Source organism: Megascapheus bottae, chromosome X, assembly GCF_031878675.1.
Source record: "Megascapheus bottae isolate mThoBot1 chromosome X, mThoBot2.hap1, whole genome shotgun sequence".
NCBI lineage: Eukaryota > Metazoa > Chordata > Mammalia > Rodentia > Geomyidae > Megascapheus > Megascapheus bottae.
The window spans coordinates 93,834,167-93,849,517 of record NC_143547.1 but is presented as its reverse complement, the minus strand read 5'-3'; the positions used below and the strand labels follow the sequence as shown (position 1 = coordinate 93,849,517).

Below are 15,351 nucleotides of genomic sequence, written 5' to 3'. Positions count from 1 at the left end.
ATCACTAAAAATGGGATAAAGAGGGGCAGGGAGTTTGGCCTAGTGGTATAATGCTTGCCTAACATGCACAAAGACGCAGGTTTGACTCCTTGGTGTCACATACATAGAATAGCCATAAGTGGTGCTGTGGTAGAGCTCTAGCCTTGAGAAAGCTCAAGGACAATGCTCAGACCCTGACTTCAAGCCCAGGGCTGGCAAAAAAAAAATGGGATAAAGAACTGGGTACCCAATGTTATGGACATGGTCTTGGAGATATAAACATAATTACATAGATGTAAAAATCTATGATGGGGTATATACTCCATAGACATAATGTTTTATTGCATACATTAATATGTACATATGATATACAAACCCGCAGCTTAATTTTAATTATGTTGTAAAATCTAAGTGGCAGTGATTGTAAGTAGAGTTTCCCTTCTTTAATACTTTTTTGTTAAACATTACATTTGAAATATGATGTAAAAATCTGTGTTACTAAAAATCTTTCCAAAACAGAAAAAAGAAAAAGAATCCGACACTAAAGATAGGAGGAATACAGACTCATCTCGAGATGGCATGTGATAAGGATGCATCGCACGAACAATATCAAGAAAAGAAATAACCACCCCAGCTGCACTCACCAGGCTGGGCTCCATACAACGCTGCTCTTGATTCCCGTGGTAACTTCCCAAGAAAATTCACATAATGTCCAGAGCCTTGGGCATGCTGCAGATGAAGGAGGAGAACGTGCTCAAGCTCCTGGTGCCAGGAACCCACCTGGGCACCACCAACTTGGACTTCCACATGGAGCAATCGACGGCATCTACGTCATCCACCTGACCAGGACCTGGGAGAAGCCGCTGCTCGTGCCATCGTAGCCATTGAAAAATCGGCCGACATCAGGTCAGTGTCATCCCCTCCAGCAACCCTGGCCACCAAGCAGGGTGGTCACAGGGACCGCGCGGATCGCCAGCTGCTTCATCTCGGGGACCTTCACCAGCCAGATTCAGGCGGCCTTCGGTGAACTGTGCTGGTGGTGATGGGTCCCTGGGCAAACTACAGCTACTCAGCAAGGTATCCTATGTGAACCTGCCCACAATCACGCTGTTCCACACAGACTGCCCGCTGCAGTACGTGGCTGTTGCCATCCCCTGCGACAACCAAGGCACGCACCCGGTGGGTCTGATGCGGATAGTGGTCCAGGAAGTCCTGCGCATGCGTGGCATCATCTCGCGCGAATACCCATGGGACGTCATACCCGACCTCAACTTTTACCTACAGGGACCCAAAGGAGACAGAGATGGAGGACCAAGCGGCCGCTAACAAGGGGATGACCAAGGAAAGTTTCAGGGTGAGTGGACAACGCCTGCCCCGGAGTTCATGGCTACACTTGTCAAAGGGTTTGCAGGTACCCTCAGTTCCCCACCAAAGACTGGAACGCAGCCCACCACCGAGGGCTGCTCTGCCGTGCCCACGGTGCAGGCCACAGAGTAGGTGTGGGGACCATGCCCCAGTGCACCTAACCGGGGAAAACAAATGGATTCCAGAGAGAGAGACAGAGATAGAGGGACAGAGAGAGAAATAAACACACACACAGAGGAGACAGACAGGAGAAAAAGAGAGAGAGAGACACACAAACACACACACACACAGAGAGAGAGAGAGAGAGAGAGAGAGAGAGAGAGAGAGAGAGAGAGAGAGAGAGAGAGAGAGAGAGAGAGAGGGAGGTGTACGGGGAAGGATAAAACGACAACTAGCTCAGTGCCAGTGGCTCACACCTGTAATCCTAGCTACTCAGGAGGCTGAGATCTGAGGATCAAGGTTCAAAGCCAGCCTAGGCACAAAAAAGACCTGAGATTCTTATCTCCAATTAACCTCTAGAAACCAGGAAATAGGGCTTGGCTCAAGGGTAGGGCGGTAGCCTTCAGCTGAAGAGCTCAGGGACACCGCCCAGGCTAAGTTCAAGCCCACGACTGTCAAAAAAAACGTTTAAAACAAGCACACACAGAAAAGACCAACCCAACTTTGTACAACACAGTCACACTTTTCTCTGTCTTTATCATTAAACTTGTAACTCTTTATTCCAAACTTCCATTAATGTCATCAAGTATCAAAATTATTCCCTTACCTAACCTATGTAGTTTCAGATTTCAGCCATATTGTGTCCAATTCAAATTGATGCTGAGACATATTTTTCTGGTCATATCATGAAATTGTCACTTGAAACTCATCAATATTTCTCCAATTTTCCCTATACATATTTAAAAACAAATTTTCATAAGTAGAAATATCAACAACTATGTAGAAAACCCGAAAATAAGACAGTCAAATTCCACTTTGGAAGATCTAGTGACATTGAGCGTCTCCAAATTTGTCTTCATAGCACGGCATACTCTTAAATATACTCTTTTCATGTGCCAGTGTTGCAGCTTTCTTGCTCAAGATAGAATTCTACCACTTAAGCCACACCTCCATTTCCAGCTTTTTGTTACTTAATTGGACATGACAGTCTCCTGGACATTCCTACCTGAATTAACTTCAAACCACAATCTTCAGATCACAGACTGCTGAGTAACTAGGATTAAACGGATGAGCCACTGGCAATTGGCTTTAAATATTCTCTTATACGTGCACCTTTAACAAAAATCTGTGTGTGGGTTATATTAGGGTCGAAATCTGAAAAAATAACACAAATCTCTTGATTATTAGAGAAATGATGACTAAGTTGAAGTGAGTAGCATATATTTTAAAAAGCCATCTAGAGAGAAAGAAAAACTGATGAACTAATCAATATCTCATTTCAAAGTATCATGAAAAATCTATACCTGAGTGTGAGGTTAAAGGATGGGGTTAGAAAGAATCACCTCTGTCGGTAATAAATATACACAAAGTTATCTACAACAAGATTTTTGTGGAAACATATACATTTTCCACACCTTTTCACAAAAACAAACAATTCATTTAAAGAACCTTTTAGTTTATATTTTTAAATTACTTTCCCATCAGAAACATCTGGAAGGCTGGGGTGGTGGCTCATGCCTACAATCCTAGTTACTCAAGAGGCTGACACCTGAGGATAAAGGTTCAAAGCCAGCACTGGCACAAAAGGGCCTGAGACTCTTAGCTCCAATTAACCTATAGAAAACAGGAAGTGGGGCTTGGCTCAAGGGTAGGTTGGTAGCCTTCAGCTGAAGAGCTCAGAGACAGCGCCCAGGCCTAGTTCAAGCCCCTGACCCCCCCCAAAAAATCTGGAAAAAATGATTACTAGGATCTACTCTGCAGTACGTTAAATATTTCGTTTCCGACAAGGTAACGTATTTTATTGTTTATCTTGCAAACACATTTGTCTTAGACTAGAGAAAAAATGAGTAATATATATGATCAAATCACTTCTGAAGACTTGAATATTTTGTTTTAAAGACTGTTTTGGCACAACACTGTTAGGGAAACACTCTTTGGGTTACTGCTTTTTACTTTACAATCTTTTGTCCATCTCCAAAATTCCTTCCACAGTAACACCCTAATTGGCCAGTTCTAACACCAGAATTCAGCCAAGAATCAGGAAGTAAGGAAAGGGGGCAGGGCAGTGCAGCTGAAACCATGGTCACAAAGCTAGGGCCCTAAAGCTACTGGACTTTCATCCCAGAGCACTATTTCTTATTTTATCTATAATACATTAAAAGTAGCAAATAAGAAGGTATATGGAATTGACAGAATGCGAGAGAAGAGAGGATACTGTTCCAAAACAAATGTACTTATTATCATTACCTAACTAATGTATCTGTAAGCCATCTGCACATCACCTTTACAATAACAATTAAAAAAAAGATTATATGGAGCAAGCATTCTGATATCAGTACGAATAGCTGACTGAAAGAAAACAAAACTATTACTTACGCCTCAGTGTATATGAAGACCCAAAGTCAATGGTCTTTAGATTGTTTCTGTAGAAATCCAGATGAAATTTCCCATTGAAGGCCAATAGGCAAAAGGGAGGGGAAAAAAGTCAGAGGCATATCTTCTCATCATTAGGCACCTCCCACCAAGGAATCCCAAACTTCTAGCTTCCAGAAAGTCACCGTTAGAAACTAACTTCACTATGTCATCTGAAATGGCTTCACAAGAAGTTATTAATTTTTAAGAAGGAAATCTTTATAGGTATTTCCATTAAAATAGTCACTTTTTATAGTTGGGCATCAAATCTCAGTTCCCCAGGATAATCCTTTGGGTCATACTGCTACAGCATGATATATCCAGGATAAATCCTGGATAAAGTCTGGGGGAGGGGGAAACTAGGTAATGAAGTACTATAATAGCAGAATTTAACCTCCCTGGACTACAAGAAAGTTAATCGTTTAAAACTAAAACTTTGGAGCAGGGTTCTGGTACCTATAATCCACCTGTAATCCTAGCTACTCAGGAGGCCGAGATCTGAGAATCGCCATTCAAAATCAGCCAGGCAGAAAAGTCTACGAGATTATCTCCAATTAACCACCAGAAAACCAGAAGTGGCAGTGGCACTGTGACTCAAGTGGCAGAGTGGTAGCCTGGAGCTGAAGAGCTCAGGGACAGCAGCCAGGCCCACAGTTCAAGTCCCAGGAGCATGAAAACAACAACAACAAATACAAAAAAGGAAAAAGAAAGCAAGAACACAAGAAAGCAAGCAAGAAAGAGAAAAACTAAACTAAAACTTTGCTGAATGTAGAGCTGTGGCTCAAAGTGGCAACAGAAACACTTGAACTCCTTTAGTACTTTCTAAAACATATAATAATTTGTTGTAAATTCTAGCCCACCTCCTACGCTACAGAACTCTATGATTTCTTCCTAACTTAACAGTAATGTTCATTATCTTACCTCTTAAATGTCATCATTAAACATTACAAACAAGTATTGAATTAGTACTCCATAAATATTTACACTTATTATGCTCATTAATTTTTTTTTCCAATCCTGGGGCTTGAACTCAGGACCTGAGCACTATCCTTGATATTTCTTGAAGCTAGAACTCTACTACCTAAGCCACAGCATCACTCTGGCTTTTTCTATGTATGTGGTACTGAGGAATCGAACCTGGGTCTTCATGCATGCCAGGCAAGGACTCTACTACTATGCCTCACTCCCGGCCTCATCATTAACATTTTTTAAATAAATCTGTATTTTATTTATTTATTTATTTATTTATTTATTTTTTGCCAGTCCTGGGCCTGAGCTCAGGGCTTGAGCACTGTACTTGGACTTTCTCAAGGCTAGAGCTCCACCACTTGAGCCACAGCACCTCTTCTGACTTTTTGCTATGTATATGGGGTACCGAGGAATCGAACTCGGGTCTTCGTGCATGCTAGGCAAGCACTCTACCACTAGGCCAAACTCCCGGCCCCTATCATTAACATTTTTAAATTGAGTCAGGTGCCAGTAACTCACAACTGTGACCCTAAATACTTAGGAAGCTGATATCTGAAGACCATGGTTCAAAGCTGACCTGGGCAAGAAAGTTCCTGACACTCATCTCCAATTAACTACCAAAAAATAAAAGCTAGAAGTGGAAATGTGGCTCAAGTGGTAGAATACTAGCCTTAAGCAAAAAAGTACAGGGATAACTCCCAGGCCCTGGCTACAATCCTCACAACTGGAACCACAACTAAAACTAATAATAATAACAACATTTTATTTAATCTGTGACTCTTATTTAACTTGTGACTCATCTAAAAATTACTGATCACATATTTTACATTTTTTTGTATTTTGAATGTATATAAGGATCTGAAAGGTGTTTAATCAATTCTGCCAGCATCATTTGTTTAATAGGCTGTCATTCTTCTATCCTATTTTTTTTTGGCACCCTTATCAAGATTAGGTGGCCATATGCCTGCTGTTCCATTTGTCCTCAGGCCTGTTTTTGTGCCACTACCAAGCTTTTTTATTACTATAGCTTTGTAATAGAGTTGGAAATTTGGTATTGATATTCCTCCAGCACTGTTCTTTCTGTTAAGAATTGTTTTTGCTACTTGGGATCTTTTATTACTCCATATGAAATTTTGGATTGCTTCCTCTATTTCATTAAAGAATGATGTTGGGATATTGATTGGTATTGGATTGAACTTGTAGATAGCCTTTGGCGGTAGGTATTCTTCACATTTTTTATGGTAATTATAAAGGTGATGTACAGAGGGGTGACCATTATGTAAGTCTGGTAAAGAGTACATTTCTTTTTAGACAATGTTTCACATTATTTTTGTTGTAGTTCTAAGTATTGCAAATCCAGTGTGTATTTCTTACTTATAACAGTGAGATGTAGCCATATTTCTGGTGCTAAATAGCCACATGTGGCACACACCTGGACAACTGAAAAGGATATTTATCCACTCATAAATTCTAAGGAGAGTTTGGACAAGATTTGACAGTGCCTATTCTAGTAGTTGATAGTATGTCATGTCAGAAAGTTCTGAGAATTTAAGCTGGGTGCGGTGGCTCAAGCCTGTAATCCTAGCTACTCAGGAGGCTCAGATCTGAGGATCACAGTGCAAAGCCAGCCTGGGAATTAAAGACCTTAAGACTCTTATCTCCAATTAACAACTAGAAAACCAGAAGTAAGGCTGTGTGTGGCTCAAGGGATAGGGCAGTAACCTTGAGCTGAAGAGCTCAGGGACAGCGCCCAGGCCCAGACTCCAAGCCCCACGAACAACACACACACATAAAAAGAAACTTCTGAGAATTTGTATAGGAATTTGTCTCTTAGAATTTGTCAATAGTTTTTTTTAATGTCTTTTCTCTTTCTATGGAACCCATATTCTCTTGTATTCTCAGAGTTCTCTACTGCAATCTCATACTAGAATCTTAAACGTTCTTGTATGGTGGCCTCATTTTGTCTTTTGAACAATTTGTTTCATTTTTCTTACATGTGGAATAGCCTCATTTACTAGACTCTACCTTTGCTTTCTTTCCTCTTATTGCTTTTCCAGGTTAGCTGATATCAGCCTTCCTACAAAATAGCCTTCTACTTTTGTCCAAAAGAAATAAATGGCAATGGAAATAATCTATACTGGGGGAAATACCTTCCCTAATATCATTCAGAGTGTTACTGTCCTTTATTTAGTTTATATCTTTAATTCCAAAGTGATTATTCTCTGTAGTTTTCAAATGTTACTGTTAGTAATACATATTGTATGTCTAGTATACATATATATATGACATGTACTATATATTTACAATAATATATCAGTCATCATTCAATTATCAAAATCAATATTTTAAAAGCTTTTCCTTTCATGGGTTCCAAAGTATATGCCTAAAGTTGTTGATAGCATTAATAATCCACACCAAATCACAAGATTACTTGTCAGATTACCAAAAGAGACAGCACCTGATGATCCTTCCATCCAAAGCATTACATTCATAAGAGGTCTGGGCTGGGAGTTTGGCCTAGTGGTAGAGTGCTTGGCTAGCATGCACGAAGACCTGGGTTCGATTCTTCGGTACCACATACATAGAAAAAAGCCAGAAGCTGGGCATGGTGGCTCATACCTGTACTCCTAGCTACTCTGGAGGCTGAGATCTGAGGATGAAGGTTCAAAGCCAGCCCGGGCACAAAAGGACCTGAGACTCTTATCTCCAATTAACCTCTAGAAGATGGGGAAGTGGGGCTTGGATCAAGGGTAAGGGGGTAGCCTTGAGCTGAAGAGTTCAGGGATAGCGCTCAGGCCGAGTTCAAGCCCCGTGACCCACCAAAAAAAAAAAAAAAAGAAGAAGAAGAAGAAAAAAAATGAAAAAAAGCCAGAAATGGTGCTGTGACTAAAGTGGTAGAGCTCTAGCCTTGAGAAAGCCCAAGGACAGTGCTCAGGCCCTGAGCTCAAGCCTCGGGACTGGCAAAAAAAAAAAGAGGTCAGCAAAAACAATTCTAAAGGGGAGACTATCATTAGAAAACACTATACTTCCGTGGAAATGTTGTAATCATACTTGATATGAACATCAGAACATTCTTTTGGTGAACAAGATATAATGAAGTACAAGATTAAAGTGTAAATGAGTAATAAATCACAGTGCATACATCAGCCACTGAGTTGAGGTTCAAACTTCATAGTAATTTGTTATAGGACTGAATTTACACATCCTACTTACCTTTGCACCTTCAGCGTCTAGTGGGAAATAAATATGGTGTGGAGTAGTATGTCATGGACAAACCAACAAACAACACATTCCAGAAATGACGCAGATTAAAACACAGGTTTTGAATCATAGACAGAAATGAGCTTAAAATGCTTGCAACAGCCAGGTGTTGGCGACTCATACCTGTAATCCTAGCTACTCAGGAGAATGATATCTGAGTATTGTGGTTCAAAGCCAGTCCAAGCAGAAAAGTCCAAGACACTCTTATCCCCAATGAACCACCAAAATAACTGGAAGTGGAGCTGTGCTTGAAGTGGTAGAGCACTAGCCTCAAGAAAAAATACAGGGCCGGGAGTTTGGCCTAGTGGTAGAGTGCTTGCCTAGCATGCATGAAGACCCGGGTTCGATTACTCAGTACCACATACATAGCAAAAAGCCGGAAGTGGTGCTGAGGCTCAAGTGGTAGAGCTCTAGCCTTGAGAAAGTCCAAGGACAGTGCTCAGACCCTGAGCCCAAGCCCAGAACTGGCAAAAAAAAAAAAAGAAAAAAGAAAAAATACAGCTTGGGGCCGGGAGTTTGGCCTAGTGGTAGAGTGCTTGCCTGGCATGCATGAAGACCGGGGTTCGATTCCTAGGTACCACATACATAGAAAAAAAAGCCAGAAGTGGTCCTGAGACTCGAGTGGTAGAGCTCTAGCCTTGAGAAAAAATCCAAGGACAGTGCTCAGGCCATGAGCTCAAGCCCAGGACTGGCAAAAAAATAAATAAAGCTCAAGGGCACTACCCAGGAGCTCAGTTCAAGCCCCACAACCTACAAAATTATATATATATATATATATATATATATATATATATATATATATATATATATATGCGTGAGAGTGATTATGGGGGCCAGGAGCATAGTCTAGTGATAGAGTGCATGCCTAGCATGCAGTAAGCCCTAGGTTTGATTCCACATCCTCAGAAAAAGCCAGAAGTGATGCTGGGCTCAAATGGCAGAACACTAGCCTTGAGCAAAAGTGTCCAAGGACAGTGTCCAGGCCCAGACTTCAAGTGACAGGACTGGCAAAAAAAAGAGTAATTATGGATATAACTCTTTTGGAATGCCTAACGTATGAGGTTGAAAAAATTAGTAAGTGATTAAATTGTGGGAGAAAGTTTAGGCATGTAGATTATATTCTGTCAACATCAAGAATTACCTAAAGGGTTTTGCAATCTAAACTGTGATACAAGGGACAGTTTTCCAGAAAGCTGAATCTATAGTATTATACAAGACAGGCCTGTGGGAGAAGAGAATAGAGGAAAGGAGCCAAGATAAAAAGTGGTAAGAGTCTATTTAATGTGTTAATATTTCAAATATAAAGGGATGAATGTAAAAGACATGAAGAATTAAGAGACTTTTGGTTAAACTCATCCATTTAGCTCTGCTTTCTTCTGAAAACCTTTAAGAAATTATAGTAAAAGGCGAAAGATTTCTACGATCTGAAAAAAAATCCAGAGTATTGGGAAGTGACTTTCTCTATTGTAATTTTGTTCATTTATTTTTAAATTTTCTTTTATTTTCACTGGAAAGGAAAGATGATGCTCAGTTTTAAATGTTAAAAGTGTACAAGTTGCTTTGTTACAATAAAACTAAATGTGTACATGAATAAAAAAGAAATTATAGCAAAGTATGCAGGTATATATAAATGTATTAACCAAAATATGATCGAGTTAGGGAGTAACCCAAATGGTATGATTCCTTAGAAAGGTTAAATTGCAGTCTAACAAAATAAACAACAGGAAATATGTAGCAGAAAGTATTGGAGCAGGGGGAGAGGTAGATGGATGAAGAGAGGAAGGGAGATGAATTTAACTATAAAATTCAATGTATAACCTACAAAATTAAGAATAGTGAGGGAAGAAGTGAGGCTGGGAATGATGGGTGACAATGTTGAAGGAGTTGACACTGACTAAGATGAACTGTATTCATTAACTGTGTTATTAAATGGCAAATCCTTTATACAACTATTTAAATATAATAAATATACATTTTAAAAGCAAATTCTAGAAGGTCATGAATGCACAAGTTGGGGTGATCTGGGAGAAAAGATAATAGGAACATATTTTATAACTAACTGATGGTTAGACAAATAGTAACAGAAGAACAACTGAGAGACCTGTATCCCAGTTCATCATGAGAAAAAGCTGAGAGGCTTCTAAACGCATATTAGAGAACTAAAAGGCTCAGGAATTTGTCAAAACCAGGGCCCTCTGTAAGTACACATAAAGTAGGACTGTTTGAAAGTCAGTCTGAGAAACTGATAACCTACAAATTCTCTCCTCTACTCAGCAAAACCCAATAACTCCCCTTCCATGACCCCAGCAGAAGAGTGGAGTTTATTCTCTTGAGAAAGATCCTTGAAACTCAGAAGAAAACTTTAAAAAAGAAAATCCATCATTGGGCTCCTCAGAGAGATTCAAGGAGATATTGAAACCATAAAACAAAAAAAGGAAATTTTAAGGACTATTGAGAAAGTAAAAGAGCTCTTGGGAATTAAAAACATGACAAGACGAATTAAATCCTCAATAAAAGGGTTGGGAGACAGAGCTAATAAAATGTCTTAGAAACCAACATAGAAATGGAGCAAAAAATTGAAAATAAGCAACAAAAACACTTGCATACAGGAAAATTAGATGAGCAATTCAGACATCTGAAAAAAATGACAAGAGGTAGAGTTTTATTAACAATTTTTAAGGAAATTCAGTACATTGGCTTGAGATTAGACAGAACTAAGATTCTAACTCGGGTATATCTGATATGTAAAAGAAAGCTTTCCCTATTCCACTTTGGTACACTCAAGCCTCCATCATGAAACAACTATTCATAAACTCTCCACATGGACCAGAAAGAAAGTGTTAGCAGCCATTCCATAATTTCCAAGGGTACACTTTGAAGTCTACTGTTCAGGGAATTTCTGATTTCACTCATTGGTTATAAGTTCTTTCACGATCAATTCTAAGAAACTGGGATTCTCATACCACCTTCCTAGCTGCCATCTCTACTTGATTTTACATTTAGAAACACTGCTTTGGAAGCTTTCTCTTCTCTAATTATGAGTCAGTTGGTCTTATTTTTTTTAACTAAGTTCATTTTTTTTCTTTTGTTTTTCTACTTCTGCTTAACCTTTCCCTTTGTGCTTAGGATATCTTCTGTCTATGGACCTCCTTTTTCTTTTCTTTTCTTTTCTTTTTTTTTCTTTTCTTTTGTTGCCAGTCCTGGGCCTTGAACTTGGGGTCTGAGCACTATCCTTGAGCTTTCTCAAGGATAGAGTTCTACCACTTCAGCCACAGCACCACTTCCGGCTTTTTTCTATAAATGTGGTATTGAGGTATCGAACCAGGGTCTTTGTGCAATGTTAGGCAAGCACTCTACCACTAGGCCAAACTCCCAGCCCTGGACCTCTCTTTTCAACAGTTACATCTACTCTACTCTTTAAATGTTCCTACTTTTGCTAGGTGCGGTGGCTCACACCTATAATTCTAACTACTGAGGAAGCCGACATCTGGGGATGGAGGATGAAAGCCAGCCTAGGCACTAAACTCCTTGAGACGCTTACCTCCAATTAATTGGCAGAAAACAGGAAGTGGCTCTGTGGCTCAAGGGATAGGGTAGTGGCCTTGAGTTGAATAGCTCAGTTACAACACAAAAGTTCCTACTTTGAAAAAAAAAAGTTCCTACTTTGCTCTAACTCCTTTCAAACAAAAACTGCACCTTATGACTTGTAAGGTTCTGGCATCTTAATAAGAGAGCCTAGTTTTCCATGATTTAACCATACTCTTCAAAATGTTTTTAATACTTTTCTGCTCTAATGACTTTGTTTAGCCACAATATTCCCCTGCCAAATTTCTTACTTTGGAGAGATTCATTTCAGCTGTTATCATTCCTTAGCCAGAAAAATTACTTCTCACTTGACAAATCATAACCTTCCTTCTTATACATAAACTCAATTAACCCATCTCAACAATTTCCCTTTTGGAAGAACACTCTAGAATGTTAATATGTTTAACAAATTGCAACTGTCCTTCAACATTATGATTTTACATTCTAAATATTTCTGCCTGTGTCAATCTCTAATTATTTCTAGACCTTTTCATAGAATCTTAAGCAGTAAAACCAGAAGGAAACTTAGGAGATCGCCTGGGTCCAATCTTGTATCTGAAACATTTATTCATACATTCATCAAACATTCATTGACTACTTATGTGCTAAGCCCTGATGTTCAGAGATAAATAAAACAAAAATCATTGCTCTGGAAAGGGATAATCTAGTGGGACCCAGACATAAACAAATGAATTACAGGACCACATGGGAAACAGTATAGCAAAATAAGGAAAAAAAGACCCAGTAAGAGCACCGGTGGCTCATACCTGTAACCCTAACTAATCAGGAGGCTAAGGTCTGAGGATCATGGTTCAAAGCCAGCCTGTGCACAAAAGGACCTGAGACACTTATCTCCAATTAACCTCTAGAAAACGGGAAGTGGCACTGTGGCTACAGGGATAGGGTAAGAGCCTTGAGCTGAAGAGCTCAGGGACAACGCACAGGCCCAGGGATATGGTGGTAGCCTTGAGCTAAAGAGCTCATGGAGAGGGCCCAGGCCAGTTCAAGCCCCATGACCCACAAAAAATGCCAGCCTGGGGCCGGGAGTTTGGCCTAGTGGTAGAGCGCTTGCCTAGCATGAACGAAGACCTGGGTTCAATTCCTCAGTACCACATACATAGAAAAATCCGGATGTGGTGCTGAGGCTCAAGTGGTAGAGCTCTGGCCTTGAGAAAGTCCAAGGAGAATGCCTCAGGCCCTGAGCTCAAGCCCAGGATTGGCAAAAAAAAAGCCAGCCTGGCCACAAAAATCCATGAAACTCTTGTCTCTAGTTAACCACCAGATAACCAGAAGTGGTGTTGTGGCTCAAGGCTCAAGTGGTAGAGCACTAGACTTGAGCTGAAGAGCTCAGGGACAGTGCCCAGGCCCAGAGATCAAGCCCCACAGTTGACAAAAATAAATAAATAAATAAATAAATAAATAGCAGTAAGAACCCAGAAGAAAAGAGTGACCAAGACGTTTTTTAGCTCACAAAAAATTTTCATAAGCCATTAGCTGGTTTATAGCTGTAAACAAGTCTGTGGCAGGGCGGGGAATTTGGCCTAGTGGTAGAGTGCTTGCCTAGCATGCACGAAGATCAGGTTTGATTCCTTGGTACCACATCCATAGAAAAAAAGCCAGAAATGGTGCTGAGACTCAAGTGGTAGAACTCTAGCCTTGAGAAAGTCCAAGAACAGTGCTCAGGCCCTGAGTTCAAGAGCAGGACTGGCAAAAAAAACACAAGACTGTGGCATAGGCATTATGAACCAGGGAATGGACAATAGAAATGTGATGAGATTTATCCAAAGTCACTCATCCAACACTGATGGAGAATTCAAACTTTCTTCTTCCAATTAAAACTCTCTTCTCCAGGCAGTGGTGTCTCATGCCTATAACTCTACTTTCTCAGGAGACTGAGATCTGAGGAGCATGGTTGAAAGCCAAACTAGACAGGAAAGTCCATGAGACTCTTATCTCCACTTAACCACCAAATAGACAAAAGTATGGCTGTGGCACAAGTGGTACAATGCCAATTTTGAGTGAAAATGTATTATTAAAGAATAGCACTGACTTGGGCCAGGAATTTGGCCTAGTGGTAGAGTGCTTGCCTAGCATGCATGAAGACATAGGTTTGATTTCTTGGTACCACATGCATAGAAAAGAGTCAGAAGTGGTGCTGAAGCTCAATTGGTAGAGCTCTAGCCTTGAGAAAGTCCAAGGACAGTGCTCAGGCCCTGAGCTCAAGCTCCACAACTGACACAAAATATCTAATAAATTTTAAGAGATTAGAATCAGTGTCTGGGCCGGGAGTTTGGCCTAGTGGTAGAATGCTTGCCTAGCATGCACGAAAACCCGGGTTCAATTCCTCAGTACCCCACATACATAGCAAAAAAAGCCGGAAGTGGTGCTGAGGCTCAAGTGGTAGAGCTCTAGCCTTGAGAAAGTCCAAGGACAGCGCTCAGGCCCTGAGCTCAAGCCCAGGACTGGCAAAAAAAAAGAATCTTAGTGTCTTATAATTCGGTCATAATCCATACATGAGTTATGTTTTTGAAATTGCACTAGGTTCTACTAATAGAACTGGGAAAACAAATCTGTCTTTCATCATTCCATTATTTTCCTTATTCACTCACAGTTAACATTGACCACACTTAATTCATTCTCATGGATTGTACAACATGGAATGAGAGCAAAGACCTATAATGAATAACTGTAATCAAAGGACTGCAGCTAAGTGTTGCAATAATGATAATAGATATTGTGCAAGTTGAGGGTGTCAAAATGGTAGTGTCTGAGCTGAGGCTGAAAGAATTACTAGAAATTTGGTGCAGGGAAATTGAGGAGAAGAGATTATAAATAGAACAGCAGGGGAAAGGCATGGTGACATAGTAACTAATGACCACAGCTACCTTTCCTTCAACACTTGCGGTCATTATGCTTCTTGAGCTTCATAGCAACTCTATGAGATAAATAATACCAATATTATAGATGAGGAAACCTACCCTTAAATAACCTACCTTTAAAGAAATTAAAAAACGTAACCAAATTCCCATGATTATTATTTGTTTGAATTTTTGACTATCTTTAAAAAATTACATATTGCAACAATTACAACTCTATGTTAATGGACCTACAATGTTTAACAATGATATTTGCATGAAAACAATTACCCAAAGGATGGGGGAAAGAGGCCAGGATTTTGGTCTAGTGGTAGAGTGCTTGCCTAGCATGCACAAAGACCAGGGTTCAATTCCTCAGTACCACATAGAAAAAGTTGAAGTGGTGCTGTGGCTCAAGTGGTAGTGGTCTAGACTTGAGAAAGCCCAAGGACAGTGTTTATGCCCTGAATTCAAACCCCATGACTGGCAAAAAAAAAGAAAGAAAAGATGAGGGAAGGACAAGAACTATACAGAAGCAAGCCCTTTGTAGTACTTTGTTTATTTGTAGTTACTAGCGTTTCAACTCAGATTTGTGCTTACCAGGCAGGTACTCTATCAATGAAGGCATGTCTCCAGCCCCTGCTTTGAATATATTTAATAGTATTTTATTTCAGATTAATACTAACTGAATTAAAATGTTATAAGTCAAGATATTGCTATCCACAAATACCCACTAATACTTCAAAAACAGTAAATGGGAGGAAAA

The 15,351-nt window shown here is 40.0% G+C and overlaps 1 pseudogene; it reads left to right on the top strand.

The window, feature by feature from the left end:
- The first annotated feature begins 687 nt into the window (after window positions 1-687).
- LOC150041603 (small ribosomal subunit protein uS2 pseudogene) lies at window positions 688-2,048 on the top strand (annotated as a pseudogene).
- The last annotated feature ends 13,303 nt before the right edge of the window (window positions 2,049-15,351 follow it).